Below are 9,158 nucleotides of genomic sequence, written 5' to 3'. Positions count from 1 at the left end.
TGTACTTCTTTACCAGTCTATTTCTCTGCGTCTGCTTGTGTGTCTGTCCCTCGTTCCAGACTGGGAGGAGCCCTCGAGGGCCCAGCAGCCGGCAATGTCTGATTCAGACACAGAATTCAGTTCATGTTTGTTACATGAATGACGGGGTTGAAAGAATGATGGGGCTCGTTAACAGTCCTGCTATGTGATTGTGCAGTCCTATTGGCTAAGAAGTTATAACAAAAGTCTGTTATAACATCATGTGTGTTTACTCAGACTTTTTTTTTTTTAAGTTTATGTATTTTGAGAGAGACAGAGACAGCGTGAGGGGGGGAGGACAGAGAGAGATAGAGAGAGAATCCCAAGCAGGCTCCACGCTGTCAGTGCAGAGCCCGGTGCGAGGCTGGATCCCACGAACAATGAGATCGTGCACGACCCGAGCCGAAAGCAAGCGTCAAAGGCTAACCGACTGGGCCCCCCGGGCGCCCCTCAGACTTTTTAACTTGGAGTGAATAGGTCTCTAAAATCCTCTGACTCCTTTTTCATCTGACTGGCTGGCTGTTTTGCAAAGTCTGTGGCATATGATGCGCGTCTGGCCTGCTACTTCCTAACCAGATTGGGACACTTCGACGGGTCGTAAAGATGTTCTCAATGCGTCACGATGTCCTTGAGTTCCTCATTCTCTGTTATCGATTTCTGACTGGCAGGGTGGGATTAGGGGCATCGTGGTAGAAAGAGGAGGCGGGACAACACAGGCAAGTATGTGACGGACTAGGGGTCGGGTGTCTGGGGTTGGGGTGCCTACAGGGCCGGATCAGCCAAGGGCCCGATGGAATGGAGCAAGAGGCGGGAGGCAGCCTTGTCTTTCTATCCTGCTTCGCACAAGGTTGGTGAACACAGAGGTTTCAAATGACTGCAAATGAAACTTTGCCCTGCGTGTGTCTGTGCAAAGAACGCTCACCTATTAGAACTCTCATGGTTGCAGATGACGGGAGCTCACCCAGAACACCTCAGGCAGAGCGAGGGATATATTGGCTCATGTAGAAAACTCTGGTAAAAGGCAGAGCTGCAGCCGGCTTCTGGGAGGAGCGGAGACAGAGGCGATGTCCCCACTAGGGTAGACCGTGCTGGTTTCTCTGTGTCAGATGTCCTCTTTCAGACAGGCTTTCCCACAAGACAGGTACAAAGAACATGAGGTCGGCGTGGGTTGGCATGTGTGAAGACCATTACCAAGGTCACTGAGACTGAGCTGGAGTGAGCAAGGGGAAGGGTAGTAGGCCTGGGAGGTAAGGCAGATTACATAGGGCTTTGCGGGTCAGATTAAAGACTTTGACTTTGGCTTAGAGTATGAGATGGACAACCACTAGAGCGCTTTGCAAGGAGGAATGACATTACCTGATTTGCATTTGACTCTGTCTCGTATTGAGAATCACCTGTAGGGAGGCAAGGGCGGAAGCAGGGAGACCAGTTCCCAATCTCAATGATCCAGGTCAGAGATGATGGGGGTTTGGATCAGGTGTGCTCTCTGAGAGGGACGGCTGCTGTTTCCCAAGCTCCAATTAAAAGGGGAATGAGGGCTATGAGGTCATGGGGTCCCATGGTCACAAGTATGGCTGGTCGCCCCAATGGGAGCACTTGGGTGGAATGAGAGAAGGAGCAGTGTGTCTTAAATGTGGAGAGCTGTTTCTAGAAGAAGGGAAAAGTGGGAGGCAGACCACATTACCTGTCTCCTTCACACATTGTTTACTCAAGATGGCTTTAAAATTTTAGAAGCATTCTCCTGCCTTTGCCTATGTGTTTGAATAGATCCACAGAAAGTTCTCTGCCTATAACACACACGATATACTCCGCTACATCCACGGATCGGTCTGCCCAAAACAGAGCTAAGGGTTTTGTGAAGAATCAAGCCGTGAGATTCGATTCCATCCTAACCCAATGTCTTTCAAAGTCCTTGTCTTCCTGCTCAGAGAAGTTTTCTTTGTTGAGATATAGCTTACTCGATTTCTTATTTACTGTCACAACAAATGACCTAAATGGTTCCGGATGTGTGTGTCGGGTTTTCTGAAAAACTACTGTTTTAGAACACCATCCCCGTCCTCTGAAAAGAGAGATGTTACAAACATTGCATTATTTATGTCATCTTTGCTTCTGAGTGACTCTTGAAAACGCCGGGCAGAAATTTAGGAATCCAACGAGGAATGAAATCAGCTTTTCCTATACTGCTGTTACAATTACAATGAAAGATTCTAAATACAGAAGTGGTCTCCCTCGCACTGGTGTTGAGGGGTCTCTTGCATTTAACCGTGATACAAACACAGTGAGCGGTCCTTGAAAAGTGGGCTCGTCCCTCCATTTTTATTTTCACGGAAGTATGATATGACGACATCTGCAGCCATTTCAGATGACATTCTGTACTAGAACGTATCTCTTTCACAATTTTAATGCTTGCTCTCCCATCTCAACTTTTATTATATTTAGTACTCTTGGTGTGGGATTCGATGTTCTCTTGTATCCTGGAAGGAGAAGCCGGATATTTCTTTCTTCTTTGTTTACAAGCTGACCTGTGGCCTTTATCGACTTGTTTTCTTTCTTTCTTTTTTTTTTTTTTTTAATTATTTTTTTTAACGTTTATTTATTTTTGAGACAGAGAGAGACAGAGCATGAACGGGGGAGGGGCAGAGAGAGAGGGAGACACAGAATCGGAAGCAGGCTCCGGGCTCTGAGCCATCAGCCCAGAGCCTGACGCAGGGCTCGAACTCGTGGACCGCGAGATCGTGACCTGAGCTGAAGTCGGACGCTTAACTGACTGAGCCACCCAGGCGCCCCTGACTTGTTTTCTTTCTTAATTGAGTATGGACTCGTGGGTACATGCAAAAGCATGTAAGACAGGTAACAAACACCCACATATCTACCATGTAGCTGAAACAATAGACTACCACCAAGACCACTCAAGTTCCTATACTCCTCTTTGATCTTAAAAACCACATCCTCCTTCCTCCAGTTCTTTTCTAGGTTTTGTGTTTGCCATATCCCTGTTTGTCTTTACAGGCTTACTACCGTTTTACATAGCACTGAATGATGCATTCTTCAGCTTGGCATTTTAAACTTCATGCGAATGGTGCGTTATCATGTATGTTTATCTGTGACTTACTTTTTGTGATCAGCATTGTATGGGTGCGAGTCTAGGGCTATGGCGACCAATTATCCTGGCTGTGTACGGCACAACTGTGAGAGGATGCTCTTTGCTTTGAGGTCCGGGCAAGTGATAACTCCTGGAGTTGTATAGTGTACAATTTGCTTGACTGTACATGATGGCTATGGTAGATGATGTTTTCAAAGATGGCCGCCAAAATCTCTCCCGTCCCACAGGCTCTTTTGCCATGTGATCTCATCATGCCCGCATCAACAAGAGGAGCCTGTTTCCCCCTCCTTGGATCTGGGCTGGCCCTCTGAGTTATTTTGAGTCATAGAATGTGGCAAAACCAATGCTCGGTGACTAACAAGGTCACTGGCTTCTGCCTTCACTATCTGGAACGCTCCTTCTTAGAAGCCAGCCGCCACGTAAGAAAGCTGATTACTGCAAGAGCCCCATGTTGTGAGGATGTCCTAGCTAACCAAATGGTAAGACAGAGTCCACTCAGAGGACCATTTGGGTGCCAGGCTCGTTAATGAAGGAAGCCTTCTTGTACCTTCTAGTTCAGCCTGGTTAATGACCCCAGCAGATGCTCTGTGGAACAGAAATGGCCAGGTAAGCCCAAACCAAATTCCTGTCTCACAGTATCATGAGCAAATACAATGAAACTAGATTGGCTTTTCAGAACATTCATGGTTGTCCCAAGTTGGGCCGGCCAGTCATTGGATGTGGCCGTCCCAGGAAGGAAGGCAACCTTGCACCAGGCAGTTCCCTGAAGCTGAGAGGGTCCCTGGGGGGTTTGACGCCTGAAGGCTGACTGTCCACAGCACCCCCAGTGGCTCGGGCCCAAGTCCTTGCTTGAAGGGAATCTTGGAAGTACATCACGGTGTCCACAAATATCATATTGTATGTGACTATGTATTTAACTCTATTCCTGTTGATGGATATCTGGATTCCTCAGACCATTAGATACTCCCTTGTGTTTTCTTCCTTTTTAAAAAAAAAAATTAATGTTTACTTATTTTTGAGAGAAAGAGAGAGACAGACAGAGAACAAGGGGGGGAGGGGCAGAGAGAGAGGGAGACACAGAATTCGAAGCGGGCTCCAGGCTCCGAGATGTCAGCACAGAGCCCGACGCGGGGCTCGAACTCACGAACCACGAGATCATGACCTGAGCCAAAGTCGGAAGCCCAACCGACTGAGCCACCCAGGTCACCCTAGATATTCTCTTGTGTTTTCTAAGTATATTAAAGTTTTGCTGCTCATATTTAAAGTCTGCATGAACCTGGACGTGATTTGTTTTTCACGGTATGAGGTACAGATCCATTTTTTTTTTTCATATAAATGACTTCATTTGCTGTGACGCCTCCTCTGTCAGGTGTCTCTGGTATTTTGGTGTGTTGCTGGCTGTCGGTTGCATTATTGTGCTCTGTTGGCTCATTTAATATCATGGTGCCTTGGCCGCCTGGGTGGCTCAGTCAGTTAAGCGTCCGACTTCAGCTCAAGTCGTGATCTCGCGGTCCGTGAGTTCGAGCCCCATGTCGGGCTCTGTGTTGACCGCTCAGAGCCTGGAGCCCGTTTCAGATTCTGTGTCTCCCTCTCTCTCTGCCCCTCCCCTGTTCATGCTCTGTCTCTCTCTGTCTCAAAAATAAATAAATGTTAAAAAAAAATTTTTTTAAATAATATCATGGTGCCTTAATTACTATAAATTTCTAAGACTTGGAGCAGGGTTCATTCAACATCAACATTCTTTATCAGGGATGCCTGAGCTATTCTTGACTCTACCATACAAATTTTAAATCAATTTGTCAAATTCCAAACACACCTAGTCTATTATAAATTATTTGTTTGGGGGCCCCAGGGGTGACTCAGTTGGTTGAGCATACGACTCGATTTCGGCTCAGTTTGTGGGTTTGAGCCCCACATCTGTTGACAGCAACCTGCTTGGGGTTCTCTCTCTCTCCCTCGCTCTCTGCCCCTCCCATGCTTGCCTGCACGTGCTCTCTTTCTCTCTCAGAATAAATGCATAAACTTAAAAAAAATTGTTTTGTTTTGTTTTCTATGGAAATGTCTTTATGTTAGAAATGGTCTGTATCTGGAGCCTCTGGGTGGCTCGGTCGGTTAAGTGCTGGACTCTTGGTTTCTGCTTAGGTCATGATCTCACGGCTCGTGAGTTTGAACCCTGCATAGGGCTCCATGCTGTTAGTGTGGAGCCTGCTTGGGATTCTCTCTCCCACTCTCTCTGCCCCTCCCCTCCCCAAATACATTTTTTAAAAAGTGGTCTGTATCTTACAGACCTTTGAGAAGCGCTGAAATGAAAGATTTGCTGTAACTTACTTGTGGTGGGTTAATGTCACCCCCAACCCCCACCCAAATGCCCCTCTGAGAGGACTCAGTGATAATTTTCTCACCTCTGCTTTCAATATTCTTTCTTTCCACAACTTATATTTTCCAGATGTCATACCTCTTGGTCTGGTCCTTTCATTTTTTTGCATGTTTATTTATTTTTTGAGAGAGAGAGAGAGCGAGCACGAGCACGAGCTGGGGAGGAGCAGAGAGAGAGGGAGACACAGAATCCGAAGCAGGCTCCAGGCTCTGAGCCATCAGCACAGACCCTGATGCGGGGCTCGAACCCACGAACCGTGAGGTCATGACCTGAGCCAAAGTTGGGCGCCCAACTGGCTGAGCCACCCAGGTGCCCCTGGTCCTTTCATTTTCTTACGTTTCTTTCCTGACCATTATTCCTTTTTTGTCTTTCAATTGACTATTGAATTTTTTATTTCTGCTACCATCTGACCATGTTTTTACTTTCCAAGAGCTCTTTTTTGTTTTCTATTTTACTTTTTTTTTTTAATTTTACTTATTTATTTTTGAGAGAGAGCGCACGCGCACACACACGAACACACACACACACACACACACGGGGGAGGAACAGAGAGAGAGAGAGAGAGGAGTGAGAGAGAATCCCAAGCAGGTTCTTTTCTGGAGCCTGATGTGAAGCTCGAACCCACGAATCATGAGATCATGACCTGAGCCGAAGTCTGATGCTTAACTGATTTTAATAGCAGATTTACGTTCTTGTTTCATAGATGCGGTCTCTTTTTTGATCTCTTTTAATATATTAATGATAATTATTTTTAAAGTTTTCTTTTCCTTGCATAGATTATATTTCCCTCATGTTGGTTTCATCCCTTTGTCTACTGGTTTGCTTGCTTTGGACTCTGTCTTTCAGATTAGAGGTCTTCCTGCAATGTTTGTTAGACTTTGTTTGCTCATGATTAAGAGTCTAGGATTAAGGGGCCCCTGGGTGGCTTGATCACTTAGGTGACCAACTCTTGATCTCAGCTCGGGTCATGATCTCACAGTCTCGGGACTGAGCCCTGTGTCAGGCTCCAGGCTGAGCGGGGAACCTGCTTGGGATTCGTTCTCTCTCTCTCTCTTTCTGCCCCCACCCCCCAACTCGTGCACGCTCGCTCTCTCTCTAAGGAGAAAAAAAAAAGAGTGTAGGATTAAAAGTTTATTGAAAGCTCAGACGGTATGAATGCAATTTGTTGACTTGGAACTTGACTGTTGAGTGATCTGAGAACGTCATTCGGGGGAGAATCCCTAAGGTCGGCATCTTTGAGTCTTCCTTCGTGGCTCAGCTGAATTCCCCAGAGGAGGATCATCTAACGGGAGGGCAAAGGCTTGGCTGTCAGAGTTTTGTGATCCAACTGGAGGGAAAGACTTGGGAGAGCAGTGGGGTGGGATCGCAGCATTTAGCATTTAGGAATGTGGTAGCTTACTTCGGTGGTAAGGTGCTTCTGCTGCCCAATGTACCTATTGTCTCCATATTTCTGTCAGTTTGGGGAGGAACAGTTGCTTTAGATTTCAGTAGAGCTTCGTAACTTTCCCTATAAGTGTCATGTATATCTTTGTTAGATTTCTTCCTATGTAACTTCCCCCCCCCTCCATCATTAGTGCTGTATCTTGAAACATGTTTCCTGTCTGTTGCTGTGGTATGGAAATGAAATGAACTTTGGATCTCCCCATTTTAATCAACCATTCTCAATTATTCTAGTAACTCGGATTATTTGTCAACCGATCCCCACGGGTTTTCTGTGTTAGCAATCAAGTACTTTTCAAATAATAACTTTTCACCCTTTGCAAATGTTATAACCTATATAGGCTATACATTTCCTTTCGCCTTTTACTTAACAGATAGGCTCTCTAGTTTGATGTTGAAATGAGGCGGTAATAGTCTTTGACTTGTTCCTGATCTGATTTTATTTACTTATTTATTTTTATTTTATTTTTTAGAAAATTTTCTACTTTTTTTTTTCTTAACCTTGATTCATTTTTGAGAGACAGAGAGAGACAGAGCACGAGCGGGGAAGGGACAGAGAGAGAGGGAGACACAGAATCCGAAGCAGGCTCCAGGCTCTGAGCTGTCAGCTGCAGTCAGACGCTTAAGTGACTGAGCTACCCAGGCTCCCCTACTTATTTTTGTTTTTTTAATGTTTATTTCTTTTGACAGAGAGAGAGCAGGGGAGGAGCAGAGAGAGAAGGAGAGAAAGAATCCCCATGCGGGGCTCGAACTCCCAAACCGTGAGATCATGAGCTGAGCTGAATCCTGATCTGATTTTAAAGGTGGGGGCGCCTGGGTGGCTCAGTCGGTCAAGAGTCCGACTTCGGCTCAGGTCATAATCTCACAGCTGGTGAGTTCGAGCCCCGTGTCGGGCTCTGTGCTGACAGCTGGGAAGTCCGGAGCCTGCTTCGGATTCTGCGTCTCCCTCTCTCTCTGCCCCTCCCCCACACTCCCTGTAAGTCTCTCTCTCAAACATAAGTAAACATTAAAAAAAAAAAAAAAAAGAAAGTAAAGGTGAATTCTCATACTTCAGATTTAGGTATTAGGTTGGTTTGGGTTAAATAATTTTACAAAGTGATCTGTGACGCAATTTTATTCCAAATAGGTGTTGAATTACACTGGATGCTTTCACTGCATTTATTAAGATCATTGTTTTTTCTCTCTTAATCGGTGAATAAAAAGAAGGGATTTTCTCATATTAAACCAACTATGCCTTCCTATGTTAAGCATAGCTTAGTTGTAATGTCTATCTGTACTGTTGCATTGGTTCTGTAGTTTGCATACATTTTGTTTGGGGGTTTGGTAATCTGTGTTGGTGAGTGAAATTGTGTTGTCTGTACTTGTATCTGTGTTTGCTGTCGAGGTTGTACTAGCCTCATAATATTGGAGAGCTGAATAGTTTCTTTCCTATTTCTGTTCCCTGGAAGAATTTTCATAATATTGGAAAGAGATATCTTTTCGGATGCTCCGTAGAACTTGACTATGAAACCGGCTGGGCCTGGTATTTTTACATAAAGTTTTTACAATTTTATCGTTAAATGTTTATAGGACTTACCCAAGATTTCAGTTTTTCCCTGAGTCGGTTTAGGTTGGTTACATTTTCTAGGAGTTTTGCCATTTTGTGTTAGTTATCAATTTATTGATATTAAGTCATTCGTGGTATTATCTTTCCAATTAAATCCCCTTTTGGTGGTGTTGATCCACTCTGTTCATCTTCTGTTCTATCACTTAGCTCTATTATTTCCTTTTTTCTATTTTCCTTGAGTGTATCCTGTTTTTCTTGTACTAACTTCCTGTGGTCAATGCTTAGTTTCGTTACGTTTCATTTCACGCAATTCCATGATTTTAAAAAACTTCTTTTGAAATAATTATAGAGTCCCACGAAGTTGCAAAAATAATACAGAGAAGTCCTCTGTACCCTTTCCCCAATTTCTCCCAACAATTACATCTTAGATAACCGCAGGATAACATCAAAATCAGGAAACTTCAGGGGCGCCTGGGTGGCGCAGTCGGTTAAGCGTCCGACTTCAGCCAGGTCACGATCTCGCGGTCTGTGAGTTCGAGCCCCGCGTCAGGCTCTGGGCCGATGGCTCGGATCCTGGAGCCTGTTTCCGATTCTGTGTCTCCCTCTCTCTCTGCCCCTCCCCCGTTCATGCTCTGTCTCTCTCTGTCCCAAAAATAAATAAAAAACGTTGAAAA

Source organism: Panthera uncia, chromosome X (genome assembly GCF_023721935.1).
Source record: "Panthera uncia isolate 11264 chromosome X, Puncia_PCG_1.0, whole genome shotgun sequence".
NCBI lineage: Eukaryota > Metazoa > Chordata > Mammalia > Carnivora > Felidae > Panthera > Panthera uncia.
This window is presented reverse-complemented; position numbering follows the sequence as displayed.